This window comes from Dermochelys coriacea, chromosome 5, assembly GCF_009764565.3.
Source record: "Dermochelys coriacea isolate rDerCor1 chromosome 5, rDerCor1.pri.v4, whole genome shotgun sequence".
NCBI classification, from domain to species: domain Eukaryota; kingdom Metazoa; phylum Chordata; order Testudines; family Dermochelyidae; genus Dermochelys; species Dermochelys coriacea.
Genome location: NC_050072.1, coordinates 37,419,429 through 37,442,063, shown reverse-complemented (window position 1 = coordinate 37,442,063; position 22,635 = coordinate 37,419,429). Strand labels below are relative to the sequence as shown.

Here is a 22,635-nt window from a genome sequence, read left to right as displayed (position 1 = left end):
TCCTAACATTGGTCCCATTTAAGTCAAAAGCAGATTTGCCACTGACTTCTATGAGCACCGGATCTATCCTTTTGTTATTTTACAATCCAATTGATGTTAGTATAGCCTGGACCAAAAGAATGAGGGGCTGTGTTTTTTCACAGTGATCACCCCACATAAGAAATTAATGTGTCTGCTCCAACAGCCAATTACTGGATTTAGTCTTTTAGCTTAAGTGATAGAGGCTTATGTTTTCAGTTCTGAAGGTTACAGGTTCTAACCCAACTGTTCGCCCAAGCAGATTTGCTTATGCTAGCACTACACAAAATGCTCCAGTTTTGCTTTACAGATGTTTGTGTGAATGTTTTCTTATGACTCAGTCCACGGAAGTGTGCTCTTCATAACGATTGCCTTTGACCCTAGGGTTCAACAAACTCAAAATCTCAAAGGAAAACAGTCAAAAATGCTGAGTTTCTGCTCATTTCACATTGAAATCAGGCAAGATTGCAAGTTTCACAGGTTGTCAGTGCAAAGCAGAAATCCAAGATTAGCAATTTCAGGTTCCATTGAAAAAGTTTTGTACAAATGTATCAGAGACCACCCCCTTCTATGCACACACAAATCCTATTAGCTAATTTATTTAGGAATTACCAAGTGCTGGGGTAGTCAATTATTTTTTGTCAAGGTCCAAATCTCTTGATTAAGGTATAGTCAAGGTCCAGAAAAAATAATAATAAAAACAACAATAATGATAATAATAAGTAAATAAAAAGATATTGGGGTCTGTTCAAAAGCATCTGTGGTCTGGATTTGTCCTGCAGTCTGCCTGTTGACTACCCCTGACCAAGTGTATTGAAATCAATGGGTGTTGTAAGTATGCAGCACTTCTCAAAATTATTTTCTAAATTTCTCATATTAGACATCCTAAGCCTATGTGACTTGCCCATACTCATGTAGAAAGCCTGGGGCAAAGTCAGAGATAAAACCGAGATCAACTTAATCAGCGTCCTTCATTTTATCTTTTGTGATTTTATTACTATGCATTTTGTGATATTATGTATTTTAATTATTGCTAAGGTGCTAAGAACATTTGGATGGAAGTGTTTTATGCCATTTAAAATCTTAGATAAACATATGCTTAGATATCATTGAAGCAGAAAGTGTGTTCACCCTCATGTTTTCTTTTATTGGACAATAATTGACATAGGGATTTTAATAGGTTCCTGATGCATTCAAGCTCAGTGAGTCTGTTGCATTATCCAAGGCAAAAGCATCAATCTGACTGGTGCAGTTACAGAAAATTTTAACAAAGTTCTCTCAGAAATGGTTCCTCTTTATTGCTTTTACCCTTTTTTCTATTTCATTTTATTATCTTTTCTGCAGTGTATTAAACTACCTATTTTATGGGTCAGACAAAGGGACATGAAAACAGACACTGACGAAATATGAGTGGGTTACTGAAAATTGTATGCAGGCTATTTGAGGATAGCAGATGTATTGTCTAACGTCAGAATCTTGTGCAAAAATATTAGCATCTGGCACTTTAAAAAATTGATTGTGATGATTATATAACAGCAGGAAGGGTAAAAGAGGGCCATGACCATCTGGAAAATGAAATGGCTTTGCTGTGGTTTTGTACATGTCAACAGATAATGAAAAAAGAAAAAAAAATATGTTTTTATGGGGCACAGGAAGTTTTGCTTATAAATAGAGCACTGTGACAGGTTTCAAACAGTCCACCGAGCCTCTAGGGGGAGATGGAGAGCTACTGTCCCACTGGCAGGCCTTAATCACACCTTTCGGGCACTGGGGAATTAGTGGAGAAGGTGTGTCGGCCAGAGTCCGCAGCGCACCCCTCAGGCAGGGGAGCGCCGGTGCAAGTCCGCAGCGTGCGATTCTGCTACCGAAGGCAGGTTGGCCGGGGTAGGGGAACACAGGCCCACCCGACTCCACTGCATTCCAGCCGAGGGCCCAATTCATATTTAATTGAATAAAAATTTCTTTTTTAAAAAAATCCTGAAGCTGCTGCAGAATTTCCAGGCTGCTGCAGAATCCAGAGGACTTTTGCCACACAATTTAGTTTCAGCTTGCCAACCACTACTGAGGACCTTGCTTATAAATGGAAGACAAATTGGAAACTGGAGGAATGAATCAAACAGTATGATACTTTGTGTTCTTCAGATCAAATTTCCCAGAGGTTTGCCTTGACAAGCTTCCTTCTCTAATTTTGTTGAGTGGTTCATATTGGAGAGGTTGTCTGTTATTGGCAAACATTCTTTACAGTTTACTGAAACCCTGTCCTGGCTCCAGCAAAAAAGGGCAAAAAGATTAACAGAAATCACCTGCACAAGTAATCCCATTGCTGCAAGGCAGGAATCAGTGAGGTGAGATTCTGCGTGTTTTAGGGGCCTATTTTGCAGCTACTGTGAGCAAGAACAAAACACATTGGCCTCCTGTTAATGAGAATGGTGTAATCATAAGTACTACCTGGTTGAGGACTAGATAGGACTCTTATAGATAACTCTGCCATTGTAGGGACATGACATATACCTCAGTGATTAGCTTATTACGCTTCCTGGTGCATACATGTCTCTCAAGGAGATATTCTGCTCACCTGGCTAGTTACTTTGCAAGAAGAGGCCAGTCCATAAGGGTGTTTTGTATCTGCCTTTGAAGATTAATAAACATGAACTTTGGCTCTGATGGGGGCTTCTACCAAGACACCATACCTCCAATTCCCCAAAGTAGGAACTGTCAGCAAAAATATCTAGACTCATCTCAGCCACCACAAAGAAGCACAGGCAGGCCTTAAAATAGTCTCAAATCAAGGCTTTATAGAGTAGAACCAACCTTGAATAGCATCCAGCAGCAGCATGGAAGACAGTTCAGTTTGTAGGACACTGGTGTAAATGAACTCATATACCTCTAGTATGCAGTTTGGCTACGACATTCTGGGCTGGCTGAAACTTCCAACTGGTCTTCATAGGTAGCCCCAGTTAGGTCATTTCATTGATCCACCTTAGAGAAAGTAATAAAGACGAGGATGAATTTGGCACAGTTTCCAATCAAGAAAAGGCTCTAGTATCTTAGCTGACCCCAGACAAATATAACCACTACCAATGGCTATTGTTTCCTAGGAATTCAAGAGCAATCCACAATCCAGAAGTATCTCAACATTGTGAACTTCTTTGCAAGAATAGGATAAATGGTGCCAAGGGATAGAGCAGTTAAAACATTTGTCAGTTCCCCATGTTGTATCCCCAGGACAATCAGCAACAACTGCATTTTCTTCAGATTGAATCTCAGACAGTTCAGCTCATTCTCATAAATCCTTATTGCAGCCAGACACCAGAGAAGCATGGAAACAGTGCAATCCACACCTGATAGAAAGAAGTCAGGGCTGAAGGTCATCAGCCTACAAAGCAATCTAGATCAGAAGTACTTCACAGGCATTACAAGTTATGGTATTGCCAAAAAGTCAGAGACAGAACCTTTTCTCTGTCAGAGAGAGGCTACATCAGTAGTGAGCAACCTGCAGTCCACAGTCTGCACTGGTCTACATCCAGCTCTGCTGAAAATTCTGTTTCCCATATTCAAGACCTTCCCCACTGGTGGACATTTTCATTGCTCCGATGGAATACAGTTGTCCTGAGAAGGCACGTTCAGTTCTGAGCCATTCTGTGGACCACTCGGTAAGGCATTAGAATGATCTCTTTCATAAACACTGGCATAGTGTCTTCTAGATTAGGGCACACTGGTTTACAATTAGGATTGGACAGGTTTGTTTTTGCCTCGTTGCAAATGTTCTTTTGAAAATCTTAATGGGACACATGGACAGAAAGGGTTAAGCATTCTGCAGGTTATATGACCCAAATTCAATCTTTAGGGACATACTGGTAAATAATGTTCGTGGTTTTGTGTGTTTACATGTATATTGCTAGAGGTTGACAAGATAATCAAACAGTTCCTATCTATGCGGCATTTTGTTAATTCAAAGATAAAAAGAAGAACATTTAAATGAACTGTAAATATAGTGATATACTCTATTGATTTTTCTTGGAAGTATATAGCCGATCACGTGCAAATGGTGGAAAACAGGCAATTGCCTTATGTTAATCTGTGTAGCTAATTACCGGTAACACTTAGGAAATAGGTCTACATTAAAGTCAGGATGATTGCCTATTGTTCAGCTAAGGACTCCAAGCTGTCAAGAGAAGGCCTGGAACTGTATAAAAAGCCCTTGGGTCCTGATCCTTTTTATCTCAGATCTGCTTGAGGCTTTAGGCAGAGGAAGCTTGAGTTGTAAGACTGAGATCTCCAGTCCCATCTGGATCACCATGGATATGAACATTGGACTATAACCTATGGACTAATTCAGAAAGAACTCTTTGCAACTACAAAGCTCACTATTTCTACTATAAAATTGATCTCAGAACTGTATTCATGTCTGTATGTATACTGATCTTTTAACCATTACTCTCTCTTTTCATTAACTTGGGAGGTAATGTGTCTGATCCTTTGGGATTGGTAGAACTTTCTTATATGATGGATAAGATTTTCAGTAATCCTCATCATATTTGACTTGGGCATCTGGGTGGAAGCCCAAGGCTGGGTTGCTTTAAGGGAACGGTGTTTTGTCTTTGAGATAACCAGTTAGGTATTATAGAAGCTGTTTTGAAGCTAGCTCGGTGGATCTAAATACTGAAATGACCACCAGCTTTGGGGATTGTCTGCCCCATTCTTTGCAGTTTGCCCTTATTGAGTAACCTCGGTGTGGTCCCCCTAGTCCCCCTCACACATAGATTTGGGATTCAGATTCTCATTGGAACAGCTGAGCTTTAACAACAAACTTTAACTTCTGCTGAGACATGTGCATTGTTTTTAGATCATTGAAACATCTAGTTTAAAAACAAAACCTATACATTAACTGCACTGTAGCTTGATTGCTTTTACAATCCTCATAAAAAATGTCACTGAAGCATGCACCAAGTGTGCTGATGGTGCTCTAGAAATTCTAAGTAATCTAATTAATTGCGTTAATTCAACTACACATGTACTTTATTCTGTAACTGGTAGTTAAAGATATGTAGCCACTGAAAAATACCTGTAGTGGTTTTTATTGGCTGGTTTAAAGTATGATTTTAAGAATTAATTTTCAATACAATATTTAATCATTTAATATACATTAATGGGAAATAATAGGCATAGATCACCTTCTGTCAAAGGATCTTACAACTATTAATGAATGAAGCCATTAATTGTGGGATAAAAACAGCGCACCTGCAAACATGTACTTTCAAACATGAAAGGAGAGGAAGACAGGGCTTTCTATGGCAAAAAAAAAAAAAACCCCACCAACCAAACCTCTGCATATCTCCATTTCCCTGGCCAGATTACTGCTAAAGCTCTTCAGTAACATTATTCAATCCATTTGCTATGTGTGACAAAAATCTGGGCCCTAACAAAAACTCTGAACTTTATTGAATGGGGTAAAATGCCAATAAAAATCCTGCAGTTGCAGTTCTGTTTTAAACAGATATGCATATAGGAGAACACCTTCCATGATGGCTATAGACACAAAGCACTGGAGGACCAAAAGCAAAATCTGAGAACACTCCACTTGATGTAGCAGCATTCCCATGCTGGAAGCTACAAAACACAGTGGAAACCCTGATAGGAACAACTATGGATCCAACATGATGGAGGAGAGATTGAAACTTCAAGACCTTCCTTATTCCATTGTCCAAGATAAAGCTGTGTGGAACACTTTCAGAAAAATATGCTGTTTCATCAAAGCCAAAACATTTCATGGAGATTTTTCAGTTTTGATGAAGATTTTGTTGAAAAGAAAAGAAAAATATTTGGGAGGGGAAAGGAAGAGGAGAGAGATTCTCTCTACAGCTGGGTGGTTGTGGGTCCTGGGCTGGGATGTAGCAGGCTCTGCTCTCCCTAATTTAACATGATCTGGGATGAAAAGCTCTGCACGGAATCAGGCAGATCAGGGACTTGAACCAGGGTTTCCCACATGCCAGAATACATACATGCTTTTGTGAAACTGTTTGAGAGCTTTTGTTTTTGTCTCAATACAGAATGAAAACAAATTATGAAACTTTGAAAGTTACCATGAAAAGGAATTCTCCACTTCTGGTCAGCCCTAATCCAAAGAATACAGGATAGATAGTTTCTCAAATATCTGAAATAAGATTTCCCATCAAAAAGGGAGAAAGAAATGCTATGTGTAAGCTTAGGGTGAAGGAAAAAGATGACAGAAATAGCATCATGCTACATATACCCTGTGACAGGCTGGGTCACAGAAACCCCCTAGGGACTGCCACCTGATGTGCTGAGATTACCTCTTAGCTCACTTTCCGTGGCAGCTGGGACTTCAGTACCCTGTCTGGTTGTGCCAGACATGCTAGTCTGCTACAAACACAGACCTAGGTCTGAACCACATCCCCCAAAAGCTGCAGGCTTAACTGAAAATAGCTTAAGAAGTGCTCCTGTCTCCAACACCCAGATACCCAGTTCCCAATGGGATCCAAACCCCAAATAAATCTGTTTTACTCTGAATAAAGCTTATACAGGGTCTGACAAAGTTCCTCCTCTACCTTGGTGAGTCCTGCACTTATTGGTGGATTTTGCTCGCCTCAGAGACTCACAGTAGCCCTCAGTTTGGCCACTTTCATGGCTCAAATCTTCTGTTCACTCAGATAACCTCATCACTGGCCAGCACGGGGCAAAAAGAGTAAGAACAATCTCCACATTCTCTGCTGATCCACCATGTGAGTCAGGGAACAGCATAGAGACTTCCCCTCCGGTGGAACCACCTGTGTTGGATCAGGAGTTGGGAGGTTTGGGGGGAACCCAGGCCCACCCTCTACCCCAGGTTCCAGCCCAGGGCCCTGTGGATTGCAGCTGTGTAGAGTGCTTTCTGGAACAGCTGTGTGACAGCTACAATTCCCTGGGCTACTTCCCCATGGCCTCCTCCCAATACCTTCTTTGTCCTCACCACACAGGACCTTCCTCCTGATGTCTGTTAATGCTTGTATCCTCAGTCCTCCAGCAGCATATCCTCTTACTCCCAACTCCTTACACACACCACAAACTGAAGTGAGCTCTTTTTTAAACCCAGGTGCCCTGATTAGCCTGCCTATCTTAATTGATTCTGGCAGCTTCCTGATTGGCTGCAGGTGTTCTAATCAGCCTGTCTGCCTTAATTGTTTCCAGAAAGTTCCTGATTGTTCTGAAATCTTCCCTGTTACCTTACCCAGGGAAAAGGAACCTACTTAACCTGGGGCTAATATATCTGCCTTCTATCACTCTCCTGTAGCTGTTAAGATTTGGGTTGCACTTTTCCCCTCACCTTCTTATCTATGCACTCTCTGTCCGTGGCCCCACCAAGTCACGGGACCTCCTGGTCAACCTCCTCCTGGCCCTGGCTAAAGTGGCCATCTATAAAACCAGGGTGAGGAGGATGGCGAATGGAGTCTCCTGTGACTGTGGGGCCTATTTCCAGTCCTCCGTCCATTCACGCCTCTGGGCAGAGTTCCTCTGGGCGGCGTCCACTGACTCCGTTGACACCTTCGAGGAGCAGTGGGCGCTGTGCAGGGTTCTCTGCTCGGTGTCCCCGTCTGGTTCCCTTCATTTGACTCTTTAACCAAACCCCTGTCCCTGTTGTTCATTAGTTGTCCCCCGTAATTATTTGGCTTTCCAGGTCCTGTGGACCCCCCCCTTAGGCTGGGGGGGATCCTTTAGCAGTGGACAGCTTCGCCCGCCCACTTCCTGGATCCCAATACGATCACTCTCCTGTAGCCATCTGGCCTGACCCTGTCACAGAGTGCTTCCACCGACGTGCACGAGCTGAAATTGTGGAAAAGCTACAGAGTGCTTCCGCCGACGTGCATGAGCTGAAATTGTGGAAAAGCTACATAGAGTGCTTCCGCTGACGTGCACAAGCTGAAATTGTGGAAAAGCAGCATCACTTGCCCCATAACCTCAGCCGTGCAGAACACAATGCCATCCACAGCCTCAGAAAAAACTCTGACATCATAATCAAAAAGGCTGACAAAGGAGGTGCTGTTGTCATCATGAATAGGTCGGAGTATGAACAAGAGGCGACTAGGGAGCTCTCCAACACCACTTTCTACAAGCCATTACCCTCTAATCCCACTGAGAGTTACCAAAAGAAACTACAGCATTTGCTAAAGAAACTCCCTGAAAAAGCACTAGAACAAATCCACACGGACACACCCCTAGAACCCCGACCTGGGGTATTCTATCTGCTACCCAAGATCCATAAACCTGGAAATCCTGGACACCCCATCATCTCAGACACTGGCACCCTGACAGCAGGATTGTCTGGCTATGTAGACTCCCTCCTCAGGCCCTATGTTACCAGCACTCCCAGCTATCTTCGAGACACCACTGACTTCCTGAGGAAACTACAATCCATTGGTGATCTTCCTAAAAACACCATCCTAGCCACTATGGATGTAGAAGCCCTCTACACCAACAGTCCACACAAAGATGGACTACAAGCCGTCAGGAACAGTATCCCCGATAATGTCACGGCTAACCTGGTGGCTGAACTTTGTGACTTTGTCCTCACCCATAACTATTTCACATTTGGGGACAATGTATACCTTCAAATCAGCGGCACTGCGATGGGTACCCGCATGGCCCCACAGTATGCCAACATTTTTATGGCTGACTTAGAACAACGCTTCCTCAGCTCTTGTCCCCTAATGCCCCTACTCTACTTGCGCTACATTGATGACATCTTCATCATCTGGACACATGGAAAAGAAGGACCCAAGAAAAAGATTCCTTGAAGAATTCCACCATGATTTCAATAATTTCCATCCCACCATCAACCTCAGCCTGGACCAGTCCACACAAGAGATCCATTTCCTGGACACTATGGTGCTAATAAGCGATGGTCACATAAACACCACCCTATATCGGAAACCTACTGACTGCTATTCCTACCTACATGCCTCTAGCTTTCATCCAGATCATACCACACGATCCATTGTCTAAAGTCAAGCTCTACGATATAACCGCATTTGCTCCAACCCCTCAGACAGAGACAAACACCTACAAGATCTCTATCATGCATTCCTACAACTACAATACCCACCTGCTGAAGTGAAGAAACAGATTGACAGAGCCAGAAGAATACACAGAAGTCACCTACTACAGGACAGGCCCAACAAAGAAAATAACAGAACGCCACTAGCCATCACCTTCAGCCCCCAACTAAAACCTCTCCAACGCATCAGCAAGGATCTACAACCCATCCTGAAGGACGACCCATCACTCTCACAGATCTTGGGAGACAGGCCAGTCCTTGCTTACAGACAGCCCCCCAATCTGAAGCAAATACTCACCAGCAACCACACACCACACAACAGAACCACTAACCCAGGAACCTATCCTTGCAACAAAGCCCGTTGCCAACTCTGTCCACATATCTATTCAGGGGACACCATCATAGGGCCTAATCACATCAGCCACTCTATCAGAGACTCATTCATCTGTGCATCTACCAATGTGATATATGCCATCATGTGCCAGCAATGCCCCTCTGCCATGTACATTGGTCAAACTGGACAGTCTCTACGTAGAAGAATGAATGGACACAAATCAGACGTCAAGAATTATAACATTCAAAAAACAGTTGGAGAACACTTCAATCTCTCTGGTCACTCGATTACAGACCTGAGGGTGCCTATTCTTCAACAAAAAAGCTTCAGAAACAGACTCCAATGAGAGACTGCGGAATTGGAATTAATTTGCAAACTGGATACAATTAACTTAGGCTTGAATAGAGACTGGGAATGGATGAGTCATTACACAAAGTAAAACTATTTCCCCATGTTATTTCTCCCCCCCACGCCACCCCCCACTGTTCCTCAGACATTCTTGTTAACTGCTGGAAATAGCCTATCTTGCTTGTCACCATGAAAGGTTTTCCTCCCTCCCCCCTGATGCTGATGATGGCTCATCTTAAGTGATCACTCTCCTTACAGTGTGTATGATAAAACCCATTGTTTCATGTTCTCTGTGTGTGTATATCAATCTCCCCTCTGTATTTTCCACCAAATGCATCCGATGAAGTGAGCTGTAGCTCACGAAAGCTTATGCTCAAATAAATGTGTTATTCTCTAAGGTGCCACAAGTACTCCTTTTCTTTTTGCGAATACAGACTAACACGGTTGCTACTCTGAAACCTGTCATTAATTGTTCACCCTCTATAACACTGATAGAGAGATATGCACAGCTGTTTGCTCCCCCAGATATTAATACTTGCTCCAGGTTAATTAATAAGTAAAAAAATATTGTATTAAATATAAAAAGTAGGATTTAAGTGGTTCCAAGTAATAACAGACAGAACAAAGTAAATTACCAAGCAAAATAAAACAAAAACATGCACATCTAAGCCTAATACAGTAGGAAACTAAATGCAGGTAAATCTCACCCTCAGAGATGTTCCAATAAGCTTCTTTGACAGACTAGACTCTTTCCTAGTCTGGGTCCAGCAATCACTCACACGTAGTGTCATCTCTAAAATAAAAGTGTTTTACTGTGTTTTTGTGGCAGGGTTAAAAATGATGGGCAAGGGAAAAACAACTGGACACGTGCCCTTTCTGGCTTCTTCCTTATGTTATATTGAAAAGGCATAGGGGATTTTTTTTGTTAAGAAGTTGCTTTTTTGCTTGATTTTTTTACATTACAAATTCAGGTCTTATCTAGTCTAGAAGAACCTATGATGACTGGATTGTGTTATAGAATGGTGATCAACCTTTTTCAGATCAAGTAAAATGTTAACATGAAATAATATCTGTGATTCTTGACCAGATATAATGTTTAAAGTTTCTATAACTGACTCATTACACATCTATGAGCTGATGGAGTGTATCACTTGGGTTTGACCCAAATCAAAACATTCTGGTTTGTGGAACTGAATAAAAATGTTTTGTTTCAGGGTAATTTGATGTTAATCTGTTTTCACCTGAGCTGTTGAGGTGACAATTGGGAGTTGCCCCCATTCTCCTCAATGGGCAGTTGGGCTATGTCTCCTATGATGCAATCTGTTTTTCACTCCAGGTGACTAGACACAATGCATCATGGGAGTGCATGACATGGTTCTTCTTGAGAAACATAGTCCAGCCAGGGAGCCCTGCCTACAGAGGAAAACTGGGGCATAAGGCACCAACCCCTACAACTCCCATGGCACAATGGCATAGACTAATGTTGAATCAAACCAAACCCACACACTTTGATACAGAAATGTCTAAAGGGTTTGTTTTGATTGAAAATGTTAAAACAAAATGTTTCAGTCTCTGTGAATCCAATTTTTTTTTTGAATTTACGATGTGGGGGGGAATACTTCAACTTTTCATCCTGGTTCAGGATGAGAACAAATGTCAAAATATCAGAATTTCCCATAGGACAAAAATTCTGCTTAACAACCAGTTCTAGGTAAAACTTACTTTTTTTTTTAAAGTGAATTACATAGTAGCCCTTTCATCACCCCAGAAAGCAGGTAGTGTCAATCCCACCCATTCTCTATACTTTTATTCTGCATGGTTTTGATTAGTGACTGTTCCATCATTGTCTTTCTCAAAGTCTGTCGTGTTGTTTGATATTTCTTTCTTACATTTTAATATATGCCATCTCTTAGTGAATTACTTGGAACCCTGCTGCTGACAATACCAAAATTGCTTCCTGAATGCTAGCCTTAGGCTGTGTTCTCCTGTTGATCACAGTCATTGTGAGATGATATACAAGAATGTTAAGTAGCTGCATTTTGCTTTAGGAAATATACAAGGCTGTCACTTTAAATCAGCAAGGAGGCATCAGTACAGTATGCTTCCTTTTCTTTATTTGTGCTTTATTTATGATTTATTAAAGCCTGCAAATGGATCTGTGATTGAAACTGCACTCCATACTATACATTGATTTTTTTTTACAATTATTGAGTAAATAATGAAACATTGCAGTCATGCGGCTGCCCTTTCTTTGGAGGAAAATGAATAGCCACAGAGTTGATTAAGAGATTCCCTTGCTTTTTAGGGTCCTGTCTAGTGCAAGGACTGTTCAGCTCCCAAGAGCTGGATGGTTTTCATTAAGTTTGATGCTAACCCAAGAGCCAAACTTACTCTTTTGACCTTTCTTTGCCAGAGATCAGGAGTACATTAAAATAATTTGTGCTGAAAGAAATCTGAGTACCATATTCAGGGCTGGATCTTCAGCTGTGCCAGAGATCCACTTGGTGCAGTTGGGTAGGAAACGGTGTCTTTAAGCCTTCTTTGCACTCCCCGTATTCTTGGGTCTGTGGTAGACTGGTCAGCACCCAGGATCATTTAGATCAGCTGAAGGTGAGGATGGGGGGATTAAGTTATGCAAGCTTTTTAACTGTCCCCTAGCAACAATTCCACTCCCTTGGGATGTCTAGAAGGCAACGTACTCTGAAAACACTCTCATTCCACATAGCATATCCCTGAAGCCCTTACCAATTGATGGAATGATGGTGTATGTCAGGAGACACACACATTTCCTACCCTCAGATTTCTTGTTAAGATAGCTTTCCAGTCAGAGTGGAGGCTGGGATCTGTCCCTGATGTGCTAGATATTACATATCTAACAAACTTTCTGAAGAAAAGGTCTATTGTTAATGATCATTTTGTCCATTGATACACAATTTTAATTTGCATGTGGTCCATGGTCATATTGGTTTTCTCTCACTTTGCATTTTCAGTTTCATGCACACAAAAAAAGTAGGTCCACAAAACAGGGCTATTGAAATACATCTGAGATAACTGATAACAGTATAGGCTCCATTCTGTCCTTGTCTGTGAGGTGCAAACAGGGTTTGTTTGGGTTGTTTTCTAATGTAATGCAAAAATAACAATTCCTTCTGGGAGAATATTAGAATTTTAAGGAAAGGTGTGTGTAAAAATGTGATGGAGAACATGAAAACTTGTTGAAGTGTGCAAGTGTCTCACATTCTCATGCCTGACTATCCAAGTTACCCCAGTTGATGCACCTGAGTTAAATCAATTTTAGCAAGTTTTTCTAAAAATACATAGCTAGGGCCCTACCAAATTCACAGTCCAATTTTATAAATTTCACAGTCATAGCATTTTTAAAATCTTGAATTTCACAGCTTCAGATATTTAACTCTTAAATTTCATGGTATTGTAACAAACTAGGAATATGTATTTAAAAATGGCAAAATATAAACATGTAAAGCCCTTAAGACTCAGCATTTCTGAAACTGGAGGTCCTGACCAAAAAGGTGGTCACAAAGCTATTGTAGGGAGATTGCAGTATGGCCACCCTTACTTCTGTGCTGTTGCCTATAGTGGACGCTGCCTTCAGAGCTGAGTGCCTGGCCAGCAGCTGCTGCTTTCCGGCTACCCAACTCTCAAGGATAGGGTAAAAGTATCCAAAAGGTCAGATTTCACAGGGGATACCAGATTTCATGGTACGTGACACGTTTCTCACGGCTGTGAATTAGATAGGGCCCTATACCTAATGGAGCTTTTACGATATTTGCCATTGACAGAAGGTGTCATCATGTCAGTGGCCTGAATTAATTCACATTGACTCCAATGGGGAGTCAGATCAACCCACTGATTAGTATCCCAGCCTCTCTGCTGCTGGCATCCACTCCAGTAAGTCCCATTACTGTGGGCGGGTGGAAGGTGCCTGGTCATCAACTCGCGCCAGCCCCCATTCATCCAGGGCTGACTCCTAACTGCATCTGATGGGCAGGCAGGCTCTGTGTCAGGGGCTGCATCTCCCATCCTAGCCCTGGAGCAGAGCCCTGGAGCAGCTGTGAGGGGGAAGGAGGTGGAGAGGAGCTAGCTAGGAAAGGAGAGAGAGAGCTGCAAGAGAGAGGGAGATGGGTGGAGAGCAGTGAATGAGAGTGGGGACTGGGGGGGAGCCAGAGCAGGGGTGGGGCAGGTGGTGGGCCTCAGGGGGAAGAGGCTGAGCAGGGGCAGGGCAGAGGGAGGTTGCTGTGCTCCTGCTGTAGTGTCCAGTTTTCAGACATTAGAAAGTGATAATCCTAGGCAGCACTGGGCCATGGGGTGTTTTGCCACTATGCTTGGTACATTAGGCCTCTGATGCAATTTATTACCTACAATTTTTTCCAGTGAAGGTCTCAGCTATTGCTTAAATCTAGTCATTCCTCTCTGTTTAAATTGAGGCTTTATTTCCATCATACTGGGAAGCACACATTTAAAATATACAATCTGATTTAAGCTACAGTCAACTAGGTAAAAAGTTCTGTAAATATTTTCAATTGTCAGATTAGGATTACTGGGGAAAGTGTCTGACTAGCTACACCAAAGCAGTCACACATTTCACAGAACCTGATCACACACACAACTCCAAGTAAAGTTGATCATACAATGACGGATTTATGGGCAAGCTATCAAAAGCAGAATAGAGCCCCTGGGTGTATAAACTAAAGGCTGAACCTTTTATAATTTAATATATAACTATTACATTCAAAATGAGCCTGGAAATTCTAAAGTGACCTTTAGCTGGTGAAATGATGAATAAAATCAAACATGTGGTGTGAAAACATGCGGTGTGAAAACATGCCATAAAGCTTTAATAATGAAAACTTTTAGGGAACCAGAATGAGGAATAGTTTAATTGTCTGATATTCTGAGCCACAAATTCAGTTTGTGATGGCTGTTTTATTATCTTTCCTACAGCTCCATCTATTCATTCCACCACTCAAGCTTCTATACCTGAGTCACTTGTCTTTACATTTTTTCAAAACCTAAATATGAATCCTCTGTGCATTAAGGGCTAACTTTCCAGCCAGCCTCCTATCTGGCCTCCATCTGTGCATATGCCAATTTCACAAGCAGACTAGTGCACCTGGGGGAAAAAATCTGTTCAAAATGCTAACCTTTACACTATTGAAAGGGCACGCACACACACACAGGCTGTCTGCATCTTTAGGGAGTGGGCACAGGCCTGTGTGCACACAAAAACAAAGGCTGCCCTGTGAAAGTGTCCTCCTAGTGTGTGGGGATGGAGTGGTGCTGAACAAAATATGAACAACAGAACAGGAAAAATATTCAGGGTCAGATCTTCAGCTGTGGCAGAGTTCTACAAAGGTGGCTTGGAGCCTTCATCGCACAACCTTGATTTCAGGGTCAGCACCGGTCCCCCAATAGCAATTACACTATCTGGGCATGCTCTGACAACAGCACCGGACCATTCCTCCCAGGATCCCCTAATGCCTATTCCTGGTGTTAGTAGGTAGACAAATATCAAGATACACAAATGTCCTACCCTTAGCTGCCTTGTTAGGGGAGCTTGGGAGCCAGGATCTGTGCAGGGAACTCACTCAGGGACGAGATTTGAGTTGAAGCATCTGAAGCCTGATAGCAGGAGCTCATGATGCAATCTGTTCTATGAACAACCTTTTCTATGTTATTTCTGGCTGCTTCTGCAATGTGTCATTGAATGCTATTCATATTATGAAGCACAATGTTTGCATCGCTTCATTTCTTTGATGCTCACTCTGTTGATTAAACAACTTATGAGCTACTATTAGTTATAAACATGTAAGTGCAAAATCCACTTCCCATCTTCAGTTGGGAACCACAGAAATAGAAAAATGCTCTTTGTCCCCCTCTTCCCCCCCATAAAAATAGTAGTATTACTTTTAGGACTCCATTAAAACAACAGGTTTCAGAGTAGCAGCCGTGTTAGTCTGTATTTGCAAAAAAGAAAAGGAGTACTTGTGGCACCTTAGAGACTAACAAATTTATTTGAGCATAAGCTTTCGTGAGCTACAGCTCACTTCATCGGATGCATTCGGTGGATTTTCCACCGAATGCATCCGATGAAGTGAGCTGTAGCTCACGAAAGCTTATGCTCAAATAAATTTGTTAGTCTCTAAGGTGCCACAAGTACTCCTTTTCTTTTTTATTAAAACAACAGTCAGAGTACAATTTGTATATTTTCACACTTGAACCCATCTTGTTTTTTACACTGCTACACTAAAAGCTGAGCACCACTGAAAATCCCAAATAAATAATTCATAATTTTTAACTTGCTAATGCAACACAACCTTGTAACTATATTAATTACAAAATGTTGTGACATGAAGGGATGGATTCAATGCATGGGTTTAATCTTTTGGCTTTTTGTAGACCATGGTGTAACAAAGTGGGAATTTTCTTAATGTTTTGTTTGAATACTCTGTGTGTGCCTCAGTTTCCCGTATGTGTTACACAAGTATCTAGGTGGTGGGATAAGGGTGTTTAATAATTGCAGAGACCTTTAGAGGGCAGGTGTAACTGCCATCTAGCTGCCTGGGCCCAGACAATGGCTGGACACACTGTATCCTGGCAACTGATGGCCATGGCCCATCCTCTGCAAGGAGCCAACCAAAAGAGCTGGAGAACAAAGAGAGAAGTCGAGGTTATGTGACCAGTTTGCCTGGGAAAGAGACAAAGGACAGAGGAAGGGCAACTAGGCATAGCTGAGGGTGGGTGGCTGGAAGCTAGTCAGTTTCCTAGTTCGGGACTTGTGGGGAGAGCCCAGGACTCTGGGTCTCCCCAAGATGGACTTTGCTGACTCTTCCTACTTTTCTGTGCTAACAACTGTTCTACTCATGTTCCAGATAACAATAAACCTCTCTGTTTTACAACCCTGGCTGACAGTCACTGCTGACTGTGGAAGACTAGGGGATAGACTCGGGTGGTGGGGGGGGGTATGTAAGGCTTCTCCAGGTCTCCTATTCAGGTGGACTCACTGCATGGTGCTCATGGCATGGAACAGGGGTGCTGAATGCTCTGACATCAGACCCAGGAGGTGCTGACATCCAGGAGACTTGCCCTAGTGTGCCCCAAGGAGAAGTCATACTACAAGAGTGATTCAAAAAGAAAAGGAGTACTTGTAGCAGCTTATGCTCAAATAAATGTGTTAGTCTCTAAGGTGCCACAAGTACTCCTTTTCTTTTTGCGAATACTGACTAACATGTCTGCTACTCTGAAACCTACAAGAGTGACTGAACTTCATTCAGAGCAGTTCTAGAGCACCAAGCCTGTTCTCCCATGACACATGGCACAAAACACAGCAACGACTTTTACCACTTCCAAACTAATGGTAAACTAGAAATTATGGGTCTGAGTCTGATCTCATTCATATATTTGTATAATGGCAACGACTGTTCAACAACTCAGATGAAACTGCCAAATGTTCCTGACCTTTGATCAAAACCAATGAGATTTGCATGATTTCCACCCCAAACTATAAATTGGTCCAGCTTACCACTTGGTGGCAATTTAAGAACCTCTCCCCTCCCACACAAAAAAAAAATAAGGCACCTATTTTCATTTTTTTCCCCCAAGGAAAATACCACACACTTTTAGCTAAAACCACAATTCAGATGTCCCCCCCTGCTGCTGTACAAAGATGAGGTGAGCCAAGGGGAAGTAAAATAGGCATAAAGGGACCCAAACCAGTAGAAGTAGAGCAATGGTAGGTTGGCAGTATGTTCCATCTTGATCTTCCCATGAGCCAAGGGAGTATCGTGGCTGGTGATCTGCAGGTTTTGGTATGTGTCAGCCGGAGCCAGGGAGCAACCCCTCAGCAGAAATCCACAATGGTGATAATTAATATCAAAATACCTTTGGGATTCTTTGTTATTTAAACAACTCTAAAATATTGATCTTCATTCACTATAACAAACATGTTCTTTTGCCACTTGTTCAGATTAGAATGATCATCTGGGATCTTCTTTACAATTTGTAATTTAAAAATAGACTTTTCATATATCTGCAGTAATAAGGTACATTGGTTTTATGAAATATAGTAGCAAGAACAGTTTCATGTTTATTAAATGTCCAGTTAAAATATCTAGCTACTCTGCATTATGAATTATACTTGCAGGGTGCAATCTTGGCTTCATTTAAATCACTGACAAAACTCCTAGTTACTTCAATGAAGCCATGATGTCACCCAAAATGTTTAAACACAACCTTTCTCCACACATTCTTCATTCCAGGGCCCAGAGTGACACCCACTGCTGACAAACTCCACTGCAGGACTGTTCTTTAAAGTCATACAGAGCTGACTTCAGCTTTCACTTGGCACAAGTTAGTGAATTATCTAGAGCTGTTTCATCTTAATTCCCTCCCACATCACACACACTTCAAAGCCCTTCTTTAAGCCACAATCACCCATTAACCAAACTTGTACATTTTCAAGTGATTGCAACCTCCTCATTGATGCACTGAAATATTTTATTGCTACATGTTTGTTCATTATGTGAAGGATAAAAAAATTCACTGATTGACTAATAGGTTGGAAATGCTGATGAAGATAATACGTTTGCAGATTCTTTTTGGACGAAAATACCAGTTTAGAAACTTTTATTTTATTCCAAATTTCTTTGTCTTCACTTAGTGGAAAACTTATTTTAAGATTTCAAAATAAAAGTTGCTTTCTATATTGTTTCCTTTGAAACAAAAGGCCTTCAATACTGTAGGTGGTTAAACTTAGGTTCCACAAACTCCTTTATTTATTATAATTATTTATGATTTTTTTAGACTTTGACAAGAACTGTTTCAGTTGAGCGCAAGGGGCATAAGCTGCATTGGAGAGAGTCTAGGGGTATGTCTACACTGGCAGAGTTACATCACTGGCAGTTACATTGCTCCTCAGAGAGCACTGAAGGGAAACTGCTGTTGTGTGTTCACACTGTCAACTGCCTGTGCAATAGTGTATTCACACTTGCAGCACTTGCAGCTGTATTTGAAGCGGTGCAATCTGTGCAGCTATCCTACAGAGCATCTCTTCCTCTTCTGCTGCTAAGAATTATGTGAAAACGGAGGGGGTCGCAGGGCATCCTGGGTCCTGTCCCAAAGCCCCATAATGCATTGCTTCGTATCCCAGCAATCCCTGTGCTTCCATTTGCATTTCGCACCATCTTTCAACGGTTTGTGTACTGCACGCTCTGCCTCTTCGGTCTGTCAGGAATGGATCCCGAACTGTTGACCAATATGCAGCTCTCTCTCACTAACATATCACGAGTGGCTGTGGAGTTATTCCTTAAACTACAAAGGCAAGAGGAGTGCAACTTTGATCTTGCCATGCAAAGTAGCTATGACACGAGATTGCTTGTGGCATTCCCAGGGATGCTGGCCACAGTGGAACGCCGCTTTTCGGCTTAGAAAACACATCTGGGATGATGAGCAGTGGCTACAGAACTTTTGGACAAGAAAGCCACATTCATGGGACTGTGTAATGAGCTCACCTCAGCCTTGTGGTACAAGGACACGAGAATGAGAGCTGCCCTGATGTTGGAGAAGCACATGGCAATTGCACTGTGGAAGCTGGCTACTCCAGACTGCTACTGATCGGTCACTAACCAGTTCGGAGCGGGACTCATTGGACTTGTGTTGACGAAAGTGTGTAGGATCATTAATCGCATCCTGCTCCAAAAGACCGTGACTCGGGGCAACGTGCATGACATTATGGATGGCTTTGCACAAATGAGAAAAGGAGTACTTGTGGCACCTTAGAGACTAACAAATTTATTTGAGCATAAGCTTTCGTGAGCTACAGCTCACTTCATTGGATGCATTCGGTGGAAAATACAGTGGGGAGATTTATATACACATACAGAGAACATGAAACAATGGGTTTTATCATACACACTGTAAGGAGAGTGATCACTTAAGATGAGCTATTACCAGCAGGAAGGAGTGCGGGAAGGAGATATAGATCACTTTTGTGGTGATAATCAAGGTGGGCCATTTCCAGCAGTTAACAAGAACGTCTGAGGAACAGTGGAGGGGGGGGGGAGAAATAACATGGGGAAATAGTTTTACTTTATGTAATGACTCATCCACTCCCAGTCTCTATTCAAGCCTAAGTTAATTGTATCCAGTTTGGAAATTAATTCCAATTCAGCAGTCTCTCGTTGGAGTCTGTTTTTGAAGCTTTTTTGCTGAAGGATAGCCACTCTCAGGTCTGTAATCGTGTAATCGGAGAGACTGAAGTGTTCTCCGACTGGTTTTTGAATGTTATAATTCTTGACGTCTGACTTGTGTCCATTTATTCTTTTACGTAGAGACTGTCCAGTTTGACCAATGTACATGGCAGAGGGGCATTGCTGGCACATGATGGCATATATCACATTGGTAGATGCACAGATGAACGAGCCTCTGATAGTGTGGCTGACGTGATTAGGCCCTATGATGGTGTCCCCTGAATAGATATGTGGACAGAGTTGGCAACGGGCTCTGTTACAAGGATAGGTTCCTGGGTTAGTGGTTCTGTTGTGTGGTGTGTGGTTGCTGGTGAGTATTAGCTTCAGGTTGGGGGGCTGTCTGTAAGCAAGGACTGGCCTGTCTCCCAAGATCTGTGAGAGTGATGGGTCGTCCTTCAGGATAGGTTGTAGATTCTTGATGATGCGTTGGAGAGGTTTTAGTTGGGGGCTGAAGGTGATGGCTAGTGGCGTTCTGTTATTTTCTTTGTTCGGCCTGTCCTATATTAGGTGACTTCTGGGTACTCTTCTGGCTCTGTCAATCTGTTTCTTCACTTCAGCAGGTGGGTACTGTAGTTGTAAGAATGCATGATAGAGATCTTGTAGGTGTTTGTCTCTGTCTGATGGGTTGGAGCAAATGCGGTTATATCGTAGAACTTGGCTGTAGACAATGGATCGTGTGGTGTGATCTGGATGAAAGCTAGAGGCATGTAGGTAGGAATAGCGGTCAGTAGGTTTCCGATATAGGGTGGTGTTTATGTGATCATCGCTTATTAGCACTGTAGTGTCCAGGAAGTGGATCTCTTGTGTGGACTGGTCCAGGCTAAGGTTGATGGTGGGATGGAAATTGTTGAAATCATGGTGAAATTCTTCAAGGAATCTTTTTCTTGGGTCCTTCTTTTCCATGTGTCCAGATGATGAAGATGTCATCAATGTAGCGCAAGTAGAGTAGGGGCATTAGGGGACAAGAGCTGAGGAAGCGTTGTTCTAAGTCAGCCATAAAAATGTTGGCATACTGTGGGGCCATGCGGGTACCCATCGCAGTGCCGCTGATTTGAAGGTATACTTTGTCCCCAAATGTGAAATAGTTATGGGTGAGGACAAAGTCACAAAGTTCAGCCACCAGGTTAGCCGTGACATTATCGGGGATACTGTTCCTGATGGCTTGTAGTCCATCTTTGTGTGGAATGTTGGTGTAGAGGGCTTCTACATCCATAGTGGCTAGGATGGTGTTTTTAGGAAGATCACCGATGGATTGTGGTTTCCTCAGGAAGTCAGTGGTGTCTCAAAGATAGCTGGGAGTGCTGGTAATGTAGGGCCTGAGGAGGGAGTCTACATAGCCAGACAATCCTTCTGTCAGGGTGCCAATGCCTGAGATGATGGGGTGTCCAGGATTTCCAGGTTTATGGATCTTGGGTAGCAGATAGAATACCCCAGGTCGGGGTTCTAGGGGTGTGTCTGTGCGGATTTGTTCTTGTGATTTTTCAGGGAGTTTCTTGAGCAAATGCTGTAATTTCTTTTGGTAACCCTCGGGGGATCAGAGGGTAATGGCTTGTAGAAAGTGGTGTTGGAGAGCTGCCTCTTCAGCCTCTTCCAACCTATTCATGATGACGACAGCACCTCCTTTGTCAGCCTTTTTGATTATGATGTCAGAGTTGTTTCTGAGGCTGTGGATGGCATTGTGTTCTGCACGGCTGAGGTTATGGGGCAAATGATGTTGCTTTTCCACAATTTCAGCCCATGCACGTCGGCAGAAGCACTCTTTGTAGAAGTCCAGTCTGTTATTTCTACCTTCAGGAGGACTCCACCCAGAATCCTTCTTTTTGTAGTGTTGGTTGGAAGGTCCATGTGGGTTAATACGTTGGTTAGAGGTGTGTTTGTAATATTCCTTGAGTCGGAGACGTCAAAAATAGGATTCTAGGTCACACTATATCATGTTCGTGAGGGTGGAGGGGCAAAAGGAGAGGCCCCAAGATAGCACCGATTCTTCTGCTGGGCTAAGAGTATAGTTGGAGAGATTAACAATATTGCTGGGTGGGTTAAGGGAACCACTGTTGTGGCATGTAGTAGTTTCAAGAGTTTAGTGTCCTTTTTCTTTTGTAGAGAAGCAAAGTGTGTGTTGTAGATGGCTTGTCTAATTTTTGTAAAGTCCAGCCACGAGGAAGTTTGTGTGGAAGGTTGGTTATTTATGAGAGTATCCAATTTTGAGAGCTCATTCTTAATCTTTCCCTGTTTGCTGTAGAGGATGTTGATCCGCACTTTCTTTGAGAGTGTGTGGCACAAGCTGTCAGCACAGTCTGTGTGGTATGTGGACTGTAATGGATTTTTTACCTTCTGTCCTTTTGGTATAATGTCCATCTGTTTGCATTTGGAGAGGAAGATGATGTCTGTCTGTATCTGTATGAATTTTTTCATGAAGTTGCCCTCTGCCATGTACATTGGTCAAACTGGACAGTCTCTATGTAACAGAATAAACGGACACAAATCAGACGTCAAGAATTATAACATTCAAAAACCAGTCGGAGAACACTTCAATCTCTCCAGTCACACGATTGCAGACCTGAGAGTGGCTATCCTTCAACAAAAAAACTTCAAAAACAGACTCCAACGAGAGACTGCTG

General features: G+C 42.5%; 1 long non-coding RNA gene across 1 annotated transcript; it reads right to left on the bottom strand.

The window, feature by feature from the left end:
- Nucleotides 1–625: 625 nt before the first annotated feature.
- LOC122460376 lies at nt 626–8,632 on the bottom strand. The gene is made up of 4 exons (XR_006281640.1): nt 8,622–8,632; nt 4,122–4,294; nt 2,566–2,569; nt 626–636 (listed from the first exon to the last, which is right to left on the bottom strand). It is a non-coding gene; the product is annotated as an uncharacterized LOC122460376 (long non-coding RNA).
- Between the last annotated feature and the right edge of the window lie 14,003 nt (nt 8,633–22,635).